Raw genomic sequence first — 16,358 nt, forward strand, 5'->3', positions numbered from 1 at the left:
GTAATTGTTTTTCATTTTTTTTTTTTATAGAATCTTCGCCATTAAAATATTTCTCACTCTTATTACGTTGCGCGACCCAACATTTCGAACTTTTCTTTTCGCGAAACGCGTCGTCGCATCGCGTTGTTATTGTATCTTGTCATATTTCGTCTCTTCCATCGAGCAAATATTAATTTTCCATACATATTTCACAGCGCGATAACGAAAAACAGAGAGAGAGAGGATAGAAGAAAGAAAACAGTACAGTCTCTATGCGATAACGAAAACGCTATAGCCTCTGCCCAGATAAAAAGACTGTCGGTATCGACTGCGATCGAAGTAACGTCAGGCGAACATAAACCCTTGATAAATTGGGCTGTGCGTTAATCTATCGATCGTACGATACGCAATCTTCGGTCGCAGCTTTAGGAGTGCGCGTACCACAGCCGACACACACACACACACGCACTCACACGATGTCACGTCGAGTAGAAAAATACTACATCATTCTCGTGTCACGTAGTTAGTTCTATTTTCCTCCGTTGCGTTAATTACCGTCCACCAAGGACCCTATACGACTCTAGAGGCAAGCGACAAATCAGTGGAACTCACTTCGGTTCGTATTCCTTTTTCTTATCGTCTTCCATTCCTCGTTATCTTTAATCTTCACGTTTAATTATCACTAACCGAGCATCTATACTTGCAGATAAATATGTCGAATAACTGGAAGTTTCGAATTTTTATTTACATTAGCTGATAATCTTGTTGTTATTTAAACTTCTGGTACAGTTACATTTATTCTTTCTTTTTCTCTCTTCAATTCTCTGTCAGATTTTCATGTTCATTTTCAATTCGATCGTTCGACGTGCTCGAATGTCGACGCTGAAAAGTTCGGGTTTTAGGTATTACTGCAGCTAGATAAGCGAGTTTTATCACGGACACGCTGACTTTTACAACGAAAATGACGTTTTAACAAATGCTGTAGGTGTTTATATATATATATGTGTGTGTGTGTGTGTGGCTAATCGTTGGACGCGTTCGTTGAGTAATCGTAGGTAAATTCGTCCTTCGTCTATTATCTACTGATAGTGCGGACACGTTTCAACGAGTGTGTACGCTTGTTTCCATTTTCTATTTCCCCTCGACTTTTTATTTTTATGAAGACTTTACTTGAACGAAGTTGAAACACGGGTGAAACATTGTGCAAGAAAAGCGTTGAGAAAAAGAGGAAACGAGAATATTTCTGTTTAGAGGTTCAAGATTATTAATTACGCGCTGGTACAGTTTACTTTGCGATTTGTCAGTTGTGTAAAATATCTCGCAGTTGAAATGTTTAATTGGAAAATTTAATTTTGACTTGTGCACGGTTTTCAATTATGAGAATTTATAAAAATTCTATTATGTTCACAGTGACCTGATTAAATTTCTCGGAAAATAAACTAACTGACTAACATTGAAACGCGAAGATGATATTGAAGTGTACATTTAAAGGGCTATATCACAGCTTAACGAAAAATCCTAATAAATTATAAAACAAGATATCTGTGAAACTCACAATAACAATTTCAGAACACCATATATAAGAATTCTGAAAGAACCCAATTAAGTTCCTCGGGAAAAAAATTAGCTCACATTGAAATGCAAAGATCACAGTAAAATATACATTTAAAGGGCCGTGCAGTAGCTTAATGAAAAACCCTAATTAATCGTAAAACAAGATGTCCAGATATTCACGAAAGCCGCAATAACAATTTTAGAAGACTGTATATAAGAATTCTGGAAGAACCTAATTAAGTTTCTCGAAAAAAAAAAACCAACTCACATTGAAATGCAAAAATCATAGTAAAATATACATTTAAAGGGCCATGCAGTAGCTTAATGAAAAAATCTAATTAATCATAGAACAAGATATCTACGAAAGGCACAATAACAATTTCAGAAGACTGTATGCAAGAATTCAATAATCTTCATTGGAAAATTTAGAAAATCCCCTTAAAAACCTGATTAAGCTTCTCGACAAAAAAAAAGAAGAAACTAACTAACATTGAAATGCAAAGATTTTACCGAAGTATTATTTAACACTAACCGTACCACACGTCGGTCAAATGACTGGTTTTAAAATTTTTAAAAACCATGCACCTGTTTTCCCCTGTATTTTCTTAAAAATAAAAATATGTTTGTTTTTTTATTATTATTATCTAAAGGCTGTTTCCTATATTAAATTGACAATCACCCGCATTCCTTTCGGAAGACATGTGATTATTTCGTAACCGGTCATTTGCCCGGATAGGTGTCGGTACGGTTAGTGTTAAAGGGCTATTTAAAGAAACATGAGAGAAACTCTAACAAATAACAATAACATCGATAGATACATCTCCAAACTTCCCTTCATCTTCCAACTCCAGCTTGAACGACAAATTTTTACCCAATTATCTGTTCCACAATTCATAAACCTACGATCTGTCAAAGCGAACAATTCCGTGATACCATTATTATCTCCAGCGATCCTCTAATACGCTCTAAATACAAAGCAGCGATGCAGTTTCACGGTTCTCGCGGCTGCCACAAATATTTCCGTCCGCCCCGATGCGGCGCGCACGATGATTTCGAAACGTGTTTATGGAAAATCGTTCCGCAGGATTATTTGCACAGCGAATGTTAATCCTGTTCGTAACGTTCGCAGCGTTTCAAGCGGATTGTTACGCCGTGGCGAGCATCGTAGTCGCGGCGCGGCAAATGGCCCGCGAGTCGTTTGCCGTAGCGATTTTAGCTGCGAGACGAAGAGACGTTGGAGAAACTCCCGTTTGAAAAATGTCCGTCGTCCCGTCTCCTCTATACACAAGCATAATAATTTGCATTCGCATAAACTCTCTGCCCTTTTATCTCCTCATTTGCCTTCCATAGAAGAGAGAACGTTCCTCCAAATGAATTCTGTTGAAATTAACCGAAGAAGAAGCCTCTTCTTCTTCTTCTTCCGTTCATTTAGAAACACGACACGCGGCGTGGAAAATTTCAGCTTCTAAATTACGCCTGATAAACGTAGTTCACTGCGAGACGAGGCAGTTTCGAAGAATCGACTTAATTAACCCAAAGGATTCTTTCGTAAGGGTGTTTTCCAATTTAGGACGAAGTTAAATTGTCGCGCCCCGGTTGGAAACTTGTTGCGCGCCAAACTGGCTAGTTTCTTCTCCGCTCAATTTTCCACCATTATTAAGATAACACCGTTCTTAACCGAAAATAATTACCGAGCAATTCTCCGATACGTTGTTATCGTAGGAAAGAAAAAGCAACGCGAAATGTGTGTCTCTGAAACCGAGAATGACGAACACACACACACACGCGCGTCCACGAGACCACGTCTACCGAAGGAAACGTAATATACTGCAAGTTCTGCGACGTCTCGTGTGTCGCGAGTGCATATTCGTTTTGCAGCTAGTTAAACGCACAGGGAATCAACGATACGTAACATTGTAACGCGATTCTTATCGCCGGGTGCTTTACAAATATTACAGCTACCGGGAGGCTCGATACGACAATCCAGTCACGGACTCGTGTCTCGATTCGGTCTCTTAATCGGCCCTCCCCCGGGTAAAATATCGCTTGTCGGATATATCTCTGTAGCCCGTGTGCGTGCACGTACCGCGGTGCATACAAAAACCGTGCAGTAAAATCTGCAAATCCCTCCGTCAGATGGATACGTCACGATCTAACAACACACTCGTTTCCATCGATAATTCTTCAACTTCAAATTCGACTCTACTATACAGTCTACCGAAGATTAACAAAAACGTTGAAAAATCACCTAAATAGAGAAATAATTCTTACTTGCACAGGTCCCGTATACTCGTTCCAATATCAACGGACGGTAAAGAAGCTCCCATCTTCGTGGCTTTCCCTTCGATTTGTAAAAAACACACGAATTCCCGGGGGTGGAATTGGAGCGAAATAGGCCCTGGTGTGCAGTGGTTGCCGCGCAGAAGAAGAAGAAGAGAAGTGGCCTCCGTCACGTGCCGGATAAGCTCGGCCACGTTCACCGTCCGACCGTCGAGAAGCGACTGTGCGTTCGCGGCTACTCCACCTCCTACCACCTAGCAACCCTCTCCGTGGAGAGGAGGGCACACGCATCAAGAGGCCCCGTTCTACTGCTGTGACACACAAACGCTCGCGCGAGCCGCGGGGACGCAGCCAGAGAGATATCAAAGATACGTGTGCACGTACGGTTGACCCGTGTTAACGCACACACACAGACACGCGCGCATACACCTGGAGGACAGGTAGATTCGGTTTGCGCCACGCACCCTACTGCACGCAGCCAAAGCCTGTGTAAACGAAAAGCGCGTTTACCGGAGCTCGAAGAAGAAGGAGAAGAGGGAAAATAGATGTGCAACGGTATGGTAGGTAGAAAACGAAGTTGCGTATGATATATGTATACACACACGTGTGATGTCGCCCGCCAAAACTTTTTCCCCACGGGACACACCGTGTATCGTGTATTTTCACGAGGTAAGCGCGCACCAGGCGTCGAGACATCGGTTAATGTACCCCGAAAGGGGAATTATTCGGGTGGCGCCGTGTGTGTATGTAGCATGTTCGGTGCAGTTCCTCTATTAGTCCGCTTACCGATGACAAACGCGAGTGCATCCGAGCGATGGACGATGGCTGCACGCACACACCGTGTCGCAGACGTGTCCGTCGACGTAGTGCTTGCACGCGAGCGATCGCTCGCAGGCCTCTCTGTGCCATCCTCGGGGACACGATACCGTATGCCGCGAGTCCTATCGCTCGGTTGCTCGGTGCAAGTTACCGCAGGCAAATGCACACCGAGCGAAAATGCGTAACAAGACCTTGCATCTGTAGTTCTTTTTTTCTTTTTTTTTTTTGCGTAGGTATATACACTGTCGGTTTGGCTTTTGTTCGTGGGGGTGAGCTGGGGATCGTAGGGATGATGTGATCGTTGGATGAAAATTGAGAGTTGGAAATTGAAGGATGTGTATGGGAGGATATTTATCCCTTGAGATTGGTCTGTTAACTCTTTGTAATCGGATTTCTCCTCTTTGTGTGCGGGGATAAAACATTTGCGTTGGTCGCAGATTTAAGAGTTAATTAGTGAATTGAACTGGTTGCTTCACGGTAGTACGATGTAGTGGGTAAAGATAATGGGAGTTGTAGAATATGAGTTAGTGGATTTGTGAGTTTGAAGTTGTATTGCGTTTTAGGGGGGAGATAGTGAAAATTGATAGAGAATAAAGTTTCTATTGACTGCAGATTTAGGAGGTAATAATTGGTATGAATTGGTTAACTGATGGTGACATGGTGCTGTAGTAGGCAAAGAAAATAAGAGCTGTAGAATATGTGAGTTTTAGGTTGCATGCTATTTTAGGGGAAAGATAGTGAAAATTAATAGAAAACAAAATTTCTATTGATTGCAGATTTATGAGATAATAATTAATATGAACTGGTCGCTTGATGGTCGTGTAATGGTGTTGTAGTAAGCAAAGAAAATAAGAGTTATAAATTATCGATTATGTGACTTTCAAGAGTCAAGAAAAAAAAAAAAGTTACAGAATATAGATTATGTGACTTTCAAGTTTCAGGGCTGAATATAATCATGCTAGAAGAGAATAATAGTTAACACTATGTAGAACGATCGGTTGGGTCAAAAATGACCCATTACCGACTTTCCAGAAGTGAATTTTTATGTAACTAAAATTAAAGAAAAGTTAGATTCTGTAGATAGAGAAATTAGATTCTTATCGATGCAAATAGAAGTACGCACGCAGCCACGCACCACCGGTATCGAAGATTCACTTTTTTTTTTAAATTGCTAATGACCCCAACTTTTGACCCAATAAAAGGTTCTAGTGTTAATAAAGAATTTGGTTTTCGTTTCGATTGACATTGAAGTTGCAAGAGAGATTATGGTACGTAAGAGACGTCCAAATCGCTGCAATATTTCCAACTCCAAGGGGAAACATTCGTAGATGAAGTTCCCGGTTTTCATACATTATAACGACACAGACAGAACTGCATAAAAATATGATGATACAAATCATACCTTATGATAAATGTAATCAGGCTGCACTTCGAGGTACAAAATATCCAGATGAAGCTACATACTCCAGAGTGGAAAAATTGTATAGAAATGTTCATCCGCGAAATGAGCTTCACGACAAATGTGCACTGTTACGATTCCGGATGGAATTTCTGCACCGCATAAATTCACCATAAATTACACCAACGTTGTAACCATTGAATTATTACTTAAAAAGAAAAAAAAGAAAAGAAGAAGATTTAACGAATTTACAATCTCACTGTTATTCAATATCCACCAACCAAAATTTCAAACTTTATAAAATTTCCACTAACTACATCATACACATGGTATTTTCAAAAATATACAAACTTTTTCAAAAAATCAAAAAAGTGATTTATCGATACACCGTGAGAGATCAAATGCGCACTAAAATTCCTCGATTTCCCACATTCACGCGTTGATCCTTCAAGAACTCTTCGAAGAGGTGTCCAGAGAAAAAAGAACCGATTCCAACAGAAATCTCGCGAATCCCAAGTTTCCTGAAGACACGTCATGTTTTCGCCAGGATTCACAAACGATATTTCCGGAGCGCATAAAGATTCGTTTGACAAAACGAAAAAGAAGACAAAATCCCCCGAAAAAACGTCTCACTCTCTCCTTTTGTCTCTCTGTCGAATAAAACGCGTCGTTCAGACGAAGAGACACCGCAGACACGGTCATGAATAATGTAATTAGGCTAGGCTGCCGCCTTTTCCGTTGGAACATGTTTGTGTACGAATGTACAACGCGTCGCTGTTAACGACAGGACATTTTTATCGGCCCCCATGCGAACGGGTGCTGCGGGCGCAGCTGAAGGAAACCAGAGTGGAAAAGGTACATTACCGGTGACATTATGGTAATCGCAAGATTGCCCTCTTCAGCTTCTTCCCCCCGCCACCGGCCGAAAACCAACGTCATATTTTTTTCGTCGCTATGACCGACCCACCTACGAGGAATTTCTTTTCCCGGTGGAAATGAGGTGAGTTTCGTCGAATGGGGAAACACTGCGTCATTCGCGATACGTGACGATCGACCCCGTCGGAAATGTTACTTAAAACGATTCTTTGGTACACGCAGAACTTCATTTCACGTGAGATGATTCGTGGAGTAGTACTGTTTGCTGTTCTTAGATTGAGACAAGGGAACGCAACTGCGTCTGTGACGAGAAGCAGGATGAAATGAGTAGGGTGCTCGAAATTTCGGTTTGTGCAATTCTGATGAATTAAAAAATGCGGAAAGTATTAGGTTATTCTGAAAGTTTCTGAGCTCTCAAGCAGTTCAGTTTGAAAAATGCAAGTTTCCCTTGGAAATTCGAATTTTTATGTTGTAATTTAACCCTTTGGACTCCTTTGTCGAGTGTGACTCAACGTCAATTTCATTCACAGGTATGAATGAAGTAATTTTTAAATATGTATTATATTTTGCAATATTTTTTTTACCTGGATGAGCAATATAATTAGTAAAAAAAATTGTTTAAATTGGTTCCTATCGATCAAATGTCTTTTGAAGTGCGTTTCGAATAAAATTCTTGAAATAATAGGGAGTTATTGAAAAGAAAATTTGAAAAAAAATTTGAAGTTCAAAGGGTCAACTGTTGAAGAAACAGTTAAGTTGTGATATATTGACAAAAGTGTGTGGAATGTTGTGGAAATTATTTTGAATAAAAATGTTCAATTTCAATGGAGTTATGTTTTTTCTGAGTTAACTTTTGGGATAAGCTAATGCACGAGAGTAATGATTAGAATTTCTTGAGATACGTAAACGATACTAATCTATAGATAAGTGTATCTACCATAGTGCAGTTAGTAAGCGTATCTAGCATATTTTAATAAGTTAGGATTGTATAAATATTCTCGGTCCATCGATATTTGATGAAAAGTTAGTTCATTTGTAATAGAAAACCTTCGCGGCAAGCGCTCATCAGGCGAAGGTTAACGAGTATTCAAACAATAAATTACAATTCCTGTACTATTATATATACTTCAATTAGATGAAATTAGCAACTTAGTTTTTGTAACCTTGATAGAAGTCACGTTTTCAGCGAACTTTACGTAACCGATGTCTTATCGAGCTTTCTTCGAATTCTATCGATACACCATTTCTCGATAAGTGAGCATTGTTGCAATCGTAACGAACTTTTCTAAACCATTCTATTTTCTAACATTCTCAATTGCAAGCCACTCGATCCGTTATGACAGCCACTCAGAAGCCAATGTGATTAACACCATGAGATATAATTCATTAAATTTCTGTTATTTATGAAAAATTACGCGTCGATACTAAAATTGGAAGAATTTCAAAAAGTGGAGTTAATCATTTTGGCTTCTGAGTGACTCGTGTATTAGGTCATTTCATAATTTTATCGTTCAAATCAATATTTCCAACGAACCCTTAAATTTGATAAAAAAAAGAATGTAAGCGCCTTATCATTCTACAAAATTTTCCTTTTGTTTTTTACCATTATTATCGTCGCTATAGTTTGATAAAAAAAAGAACGTAAGCGCCTTATCATTCCACAAAATTTCTATTTTTTTTTTTACCATTATTATCGTCGCTATAATTAGATAAAAAAAAAAGAAATGTAAGTGCCTTCTCATTCCACAAAATTTTCCTATTTTCTTCTTTTTACCATTATTATCCTCGTTACAGAATTTCCTCGAATTTTCACTAAAATATTTCTCGTTTTCTTACAGGATGACCCGATAAATGGGCGAAAAGGCGATTCCGATATTGTACAAGTATTCCAAAGTGAAATTTTTCGTGGTGGTGGTGTTATTAAAAGCTATCGACTAGAACGACGTTCAAAGAGATGGCGTAAGAGAGTGGTGGTTCTCTAATATTAACGAATAAAAATAAGGGTTTGTTCTACTGACCTTTCGGCGAAAATTCTTAATTAGACGAACAGTGTGGCAGTAGACACGTAAGCAGAGTGAAAGCTTGTTCGACCTACATTTATAGCCATTCCTGGGGGGTAGTCATAGACACTATCACCCCCAGAGACTAAGTACCCCCGTTATTCAGCCTATCATGTTCTGATGTGTTATCAGCAAAAATGAGCGAGCAATTATCGCGTATAACGCCGCCGGTTAAATCAGATCGATGCGTTTTACCTGTTTGTAAAGATAAAACGCTTTGCACATTCGAAATTAATTACATATCAGCTGAAACAAAATGTAAATGTACACAGAAGTTTCTCGATTAACGTTTCACGAGTTCTGTTTTTTATTTCTCTACGGTAGACGAAATGGTTACTTGTGTTACAGTTAATCGATGATTAATTCGGTTGGCTAATTGAGAATCGAAAAATGCGGGCTTTTAAATTAAACACTGTATTATTGGATTCTTGTCAGAGGGGAAATTTTGCAATTTTCTGGGAATTCTCAGTTTGGTTTCTATTTTATTTTCGAAATATTCGATTTGTGAAATCGTTCGAGAAGAGAATTTGTACTTTTGGTTAATTAATCAGAATCGATTAATCGTTTCGGAAGACTTATTGGATATTCCCGAAATTTCCCCTTATCGAATCTAAATGCCTTTTATCGGAACACTTAGCTACAACGGCAAAACTAATCGCTACTCTTCGAACGGCACGTTACGATAACACATACTCCTATTTCGTAAAGTTATTGTGGGACGAGGCTATTTATCGGAATAGCGTTTGAAAACGCACAGCCGCTAAATGTAAGTTCAAATGACACAGTGGAGCGGCAATTAACGTGCTCTTATTAAGTTAATATTTAGTTAGTGGGAACGTGACTGCGATAAAGTGTATCATGGTCAACAAATTAAGTTGGTAGCCGTATTAATGATTATCAACGAATAATTTTATGCACCTTGAAACGGTCGTGTGTTACATTTTCACCCTCTTGTATTTCCATAATTTTTCCAGAAATTACGTTGAACAAACAGAAATGTATGCACAACCGCGTGAAATCACAAATGAAACGTTGCGCTGTTGTTCATTTCGCGGACAATTTCCAATGTATAGTCGGTGGAAGAAATATGCGAGGTATCGAAATTTTTGCATGTTCGAAAATATCGGGAGAAACTTGAGAAGATGAGAGTTGGAAATTTTAGTCAGGGCTGTATGGAGTGTGTGTTAGCTTTGATTTATTTATTTGGGACGTTCAGTATCAAAAACGTGAAATGTATGCGATCCTGGGTTTCACTGCATCAATCTGTACGCTGCTTAATGCTTCAAGGGCGCGTTCTCATTTGGAGGAGTCGAAAATTCTATTTTTTTTTTACGGTACTTTCTCAAAGTATAGTGTCTTTAAAATGTCTAGGCCTGAAATCGAGGAAACGACGAAGTTACAATGATTTTAAGAAAGCGATGCACCATTGGAAACGCTAAAAAATCGTGTTTTGCCAACTGGCTGCCATAATTTCTCAGTAATGAGTCAACTAATCTCTTCCAAATTTCACATAAGTATAAAATAGACGCCCCTCTATCGTCCGTATTAAAATTATGTCAATATCTGCGATAGTTTTTTTTTTATCGTCTAAATTGCCATACATGGCTGTCATTTTGTCAAAATACCTTTTTGGTGCTTTATTCTACTAGAAACGAAAATCTTTCATTTTTCTGCTTGAAATAAATACAGCAACGTGAATCGCGTCAGCCATCCTAAATAGCACACTGCGGAAAATACGCAACAACTCAAATAACAATTAAGATAATTACGTAAAAATTACACCGTGCTTCCCTGAAATATGACCAAACGTGTATGAAAAATTGAGGCCTTTGAATTCGATTTTCGAATTTCAAAAATTCTATTTCAACGTTTTCATTATCGTATTACTCGATAAAAAGTAATGCAATTAAATCCAAAAGAGAAGTAACACGTCCTCGATATATCACATAAAAAATACAGATACCTAAGTCGGCTTAAACATAAGTCAATATGCCCTTTCTCTATAAATAGCCTCAATTTCAAGTCCCCTGGTTTACAATTACCCAACAACATCTTATCCGAAAAATCGGCCAAAAATAGAAAAAAAACCGCCTTAATTTACGACCTCGCTATATTTCTTCCGTCGACTATACCATCGACGATCCTCCCAGCGGGGCACCTACAAGCACGCTTGGGACGGTGAAAAACAGCGACGCTGTGACACCACTTAGGTGATCCGGTGATCGTCAACGGTGGAATGACTCATTGCAACGAATTTTCGCTTGCTCGATGCGTTGTTGCGCGACCGGTGCCGCTGGGAAACGACTCGATGCTTCAACACCTGATTAGTTATTAAAAGCCAAGGTGGCGGAGGTCAGCGGCTACATCCGGTGCAGAGGCTCATGAATGGGACAATGTCTTCGAATCGAGCGTGTCGAAGTCGCTTGTGTTCCGTGTCGCATCACAGAGGCCGAGTGTGTTATTTCGATTGGAACGGTCGGCAGGTTTTGAATTTTCGAAAATGTGTGTAACCGGAAAGTGGGAAACCATGAAGAGAGAGAGAGAGAGAGAGAGAGAGAGAGAGAGAGAAAGAGAGAGAGAGAGAGAGAAAAGGGAAAAACGTATATCCTTGAACGGTGTCCATAGACGATAGGGAAAGGGACGAAAGGAGAGGTTGGACCGATCCTTTGTTGGTCCAAGATATGAAATAAAGTGCGAGGCTATGGTTATCGTGCTTATCTCGCATTCCTAGCGAACGTTCCTATCAGGGTACATGCTGCAATATCGAAATGGCCTTTCTAGCTATTTCCTTCGACGACACCTTTTTACCGTAGGCTTGTACCGAGAAATTTCGCTCGTTTCTTGTCCATTTCTTTTTCAGGTTTTAGTGTTTCTAGTTGCACCGATATTTGTGCAGTATGCACACTTCGGTTTGTAGATATTGGGACAGTTATTGAATGTGAAGCACACTGAAATCTAGTGAATTGTATTGAAATGTACCGATCTCTGCTGAAATCTACCGAATTCTACTAAAATCTATTGAAATCCGCTGGATTCTACTGAAATCTAGTGAGTTCTACTGAAATTTATTGAAAACTACTGAAATCTGAAATGTATTGAAATATACCAAAATCTATTGAAATCCGCTGAATTCTACTGAAATTTAGTGAGTTCTACTGAAATCTGAAATGTATCGAAATCTACCAAAATCTACCAAAAATCTATCGAAATCCGCTGAATTCTATAAAAATCTACCTTCTGTTAATATCTATTGAAATCTTTTGAAACCTAAGGAAATCTACTAAAATCTACTGAAATTGAAATTCTACCGAAACCCATTGAAATCTACCAAAATCTACCAAAATCTACTAAATTTTACTAAAATCTACTGAAATCTCCTGAATTTTCTGACAAAGTTACTATCATATATCAGTAAACATATACAAGGTGTTCACGATATTAATATCGAACATTTTTCTCGTGTAGATTTTTGTGAGAAAAATAAAAGTGAACAAAGTTACATTTTTTGAAATACACAACGCGATGGCTTGAATAGATTTTTTAAAATCTGCAATAATTTTCACGCAGTGACTATACCACGAATTTTTTTAAATTGCTAGCTAAAATTCCTTTCGTATTTCACGAAAGCGATTGCCGAGACAAGCTCAACGACCTACAACAAACTCATTTTCAAACTCAATTTCGTGTCAATGTTTGGTATGGCATAATGACACACTATTAGGACCTTATCTTTACGACGGTACCTTAAATGGAAATAGATATTTAGAAGTTTCATCGTGTGTGTATATGTATACCCGTTGTACTACGAAATTCCAAACTGACACATTTTTGTCAGAATCTTCGTAATTTTGCAACGATTGTCCAGGTTTGCTTCATACTCAACAAGCGTACATAGTTGTATTATAGCCGAAGGAAACGTCAGATTGCTCTCTTGATTGATGTGGTTAAGTGACAATTTTACCACGAAATAATTCGTCGACTTGAATAATCGTACGTATGTATCTCACTAATTTAGTAGACCACTCGGGATAATTAAAGGGTTGCTTGTTTAAAGCGCTTAATCCCTCGCAGCCAGGTACACGTTACGTGTTCCTTAATTAAAGTGAAATTAAGCTGTTTTCTTTTCTTCCTACCTTTTTACATTTTCGTTCGCTTGCGTGTAATCTTTCGTTCCCAGATGTTACGAATTCCTAATTAAGGGACAATAACGTGGCACAGAAAATAGTGCAATTAGAAGTATTCAGATTTTGCAATATTATATTTGTCAATTACTAACATAAAATACAAGAAGTAGTTAAATAATCTAAATTCCCTTTAAAAAAAAAAAAAATTCGACATACATAAAAATATTTAAATACCTCTATTACATATTCACTTGACTCGTTTAAATAAGAATTTACACGCTGTAGCTCGTTTCTACGTTAAAATATTTATTATGTAAATTAAATTATCCAATTATTTCGTTAAGCTATGGAAATCTAAAAATACGACAGTATTAAATACCGAAATTAACTCGTTCCTCTAAATTACTCACGAACATGTTTCTCTAATTCCTTTGAATGCGACACAATAGCTCCCCTTTGACATACACACAGAGAGAAAAAAAAAAAAAAAGAAAAAAAGAATAAACACAATAACTTCCGTTCTAAAGAAGCAACAAGTGAACCACGACTTCCCTCAGGTCGCGCGCGTCGTTCGATTCGCGCGCGTTTCACGAGGAGGGAAAAAGCGGCAGGCGGCAAACGTTCAACAAGAAATATTCCGACCTGGTATGAAAAAAAAAAAAACTACAGCAAAAGGCTGCTGCTTCTGCTATTCTTCATTCAGGCTGCAACGGTGCGCTAAATGCTTGCGTCACTTTCGAAACTTAATAACGCACCGTGGCAAGCAATTTAATGACACTCGATCGGGGATTATTATTGCGATGATCTAACAATGAGTTATCGCCTTGCGAATGTTAACAGGGTAAAAGTTACGCGTTCAAAGCCAGGGGTACGTGCTTCGCGGATCGTGCTACCGATTCTTTATCGATGCGCTCATTGTCTAGATCTCTCGCTCACTCACTTATTCACTCTCTCAATTGTTCACATATTCACTCACTCACTTATTTACTCTCTTTCTCTAATTCGCTATTTCTCTTTCTGTCCTCCCTCTCTCGCATTCTCCTTCTTCTCTCTCTGTTTCACGTTTATCTCACACACTCAGTTCTTCACTCTCCCTTTTCTCTCTCCTCTCGTGCACTCACTTTCTCTCTCTCTCTCTCATTCACTAATTTCCTCTCACTCTCCTTTTTCTCTCTCTCACTCATTCACTTATTCACTAATTCTCTCTCTGTCCTCTCTCACTCTCCTTTTTCTCTCTCTCTCTCTCATTCACTAATTTCCTCTCACTCTCCTTTTTCTCTCTCCTCTCACCCATTCACTTATTCACTAATTCTCTCTCTGTCCTCTCTCACTCTCCTTTTTCTCTCTCTGTATCACTTTCCTCTCACACACTCACTTAATCACTCTCTCTCTCTTCTCTCCCTCACTCTCCTTTCTCTCTCTCTTCTCTCCCTCATTCTCCTTTCTCTCTTTCGCTTCTCTCCCTCACTCTCCTTTCTCTCTCTCGCTTCTCTCCCTCACTCTTCTTTCTCTCTCTCTTCTCTCCCTCACTCTTCTTTCTCTCTCTCTATTTCACTCTCACTCTCCTCTCTCTCTCTCTTCTCTCCCTCACTTTTCTCTCTCTCTCTCTATTTCACTCTCACTCTCCTCTCTCTCTCACTCTCCTTTCTCTGTCTTACTCTCCTCTCATACACTCACTTATGCACTCTCTCTCTCTTCTCTCCCTCACTCTCCTCTCTCTCTTTCTTCTCTCCCTCACTCTCCTTTCTCTCTCTCTATTTCACTCTCACTCTCCTCTCTCTCTCTCTTCTCTCCCTCACTTTTCTCTCTCTCTCTCTATTTCACTCTCACTCTCCTCTCTCTCTCACTCTCCTTTCTCTGTCTTACTCTCCTCTCATACACTCACTTATTCACTCTCTCTCTCTCTCTCTCATTCACTAATTCTCTCCTCTCATACACTCACTTTTTCACTCTCTCTCCTCTCTCTCACTCCTTTAGTAACTCACTAACACTCTCTTTCTCTCCCTTTTTCTCTCTGCCTCTCTCTCTCTCTCATTCACCAAGTCTCTCTCTCTCTTTCTCCGCTTCTCTCTGTTTTTCTCATTCCCCCCTTTTTTAATTTTCTATTTTGCCGAAGCGTGAACACACAGGGGACGACACGTTTATACACGGTCGTTTCTGCATACACGCGGTCGTAGCCCAAGGTTCAGAGAACTCCGGCTCCTCGCCGGTGAGCTCAGAGTGAAATGGTACGCAGCCTACCAGCTGCGTGAAAACCACGTGAAATTGCATTGCCTATTGCGACGCAATTTTTGTTTGTTACGGCGGCTATAGTCGTTGCAACGTCGCATCAACAACCTAATGAATATCATTCAGAAATACATTGGAAAACGGAACTTGCGTACCCGTCTGCTATTCCATTCACAGAAGCACACGTTAGCCGCACGAAATGCTTCTTTCTCTCTCTTACATGCGAACCGTGTATTGTTTCTCGTCTGGAAACCGTAGATAAAGAACATTTTTACGGTAGCTTCAACTTCACTGCCGTTAACCACTGCTAATTCAATTATTATATTAACTCGTTGCGTATGAAACAGTGGATTTGCTAATTTAACTTCAAACCACAATAACGCATCCTTTTCTCTTTTCATTATTACAGTATTTTTAATTAAAAAATCTCAATACAGATTTTTCTTAGATCAGATAGATTTCTCGATACAGAAATCCTTTGAAATCTATTTTCTTAAACAGCTTTCGCAATATAGAAATCTTTTATTAGAAACATATTGGACGAATACCTCGTTATTCTATTTTCCTCTTTATCAAGTAGCGAAATATTAATAAACAGATGAATAATAAAACAGCTGGGAAAATAAAACCAACCACAAAAGAAACATTTTTCTACCACTGTTCCGCCCTCTTTAACCAAAAAATATTAATTTCTCATTAATTTTATTTATCGATCGTTCATTTTTCAGGATATTTCCAAGTATTCCATACTCCACAAATTTTCCATCGTTTGCTCAAACTTACAATATCCCATATGCTTCACAGAGCTCCAGAAACACTCTAATTTCATCCACCCATCGAAGACCAACTATTTCCGATAAATCGACGGATCGCAGTGCAAATAAAAGTTGGTTTGTTAATGCACGAGAGGTAGGAGATTATTTCGGAGTCCGCGGGACGTTTGTAAGTCAATGTACTTAGCGAGGTTTTAAGAGTTGTATATTACCGACAACACGTGGAAGCGCTAGAGCACGAGTCCCTGTGTCTCGTTGCCGCGAC

At 39.0% G+C, this 16,358-nt stretch overlaps 1 protein-coding gene across 2 annotated transcripts in view; it reads right to left on the bottom strand.

Moving 5' to 3' along the window:
- LOC108576362 (thyroid receptor-interacting protein 11) overlaps positions 1–16,358 on the bottom strand; it is an 87,139-nt gene that overhangs the window by 65,362 nt on the left and 5,419 nt on the right. Inside the window, exon 1 of one of the 2 annotated variants that reach the window (XM_017939345.1) lies at positions 3,805–4,033. The exons of the other annotated variant lie outside the window; for it this stretch is intronic. The gene's annotated coding sequence lies outside the window, so the exon portion shown is untranslated. Of the gene's footprint in view, positions 1–3,804; positions 4,034–16,358 lie in introns of those variants that run through there. 2 annotated transcript variants of the gene reach the window in all.

This window comes from Habropoda laboriosa, unplaced genomic scaffold (assembly GCF_001263275.1).
Source record: "Habropoda laboriosa isolate 0110345459 unplaced genomic scaffold, ASM126327v1 scaffold36, whole genome shotgun sequence".
Taxonomy (NCBI): domain Eukaryota; kingdom Metazoa; phylum Arthropoda; class Insecta; order Hymenoptera; family Apidae; genus Habropoda; species Habropoda laboriosa.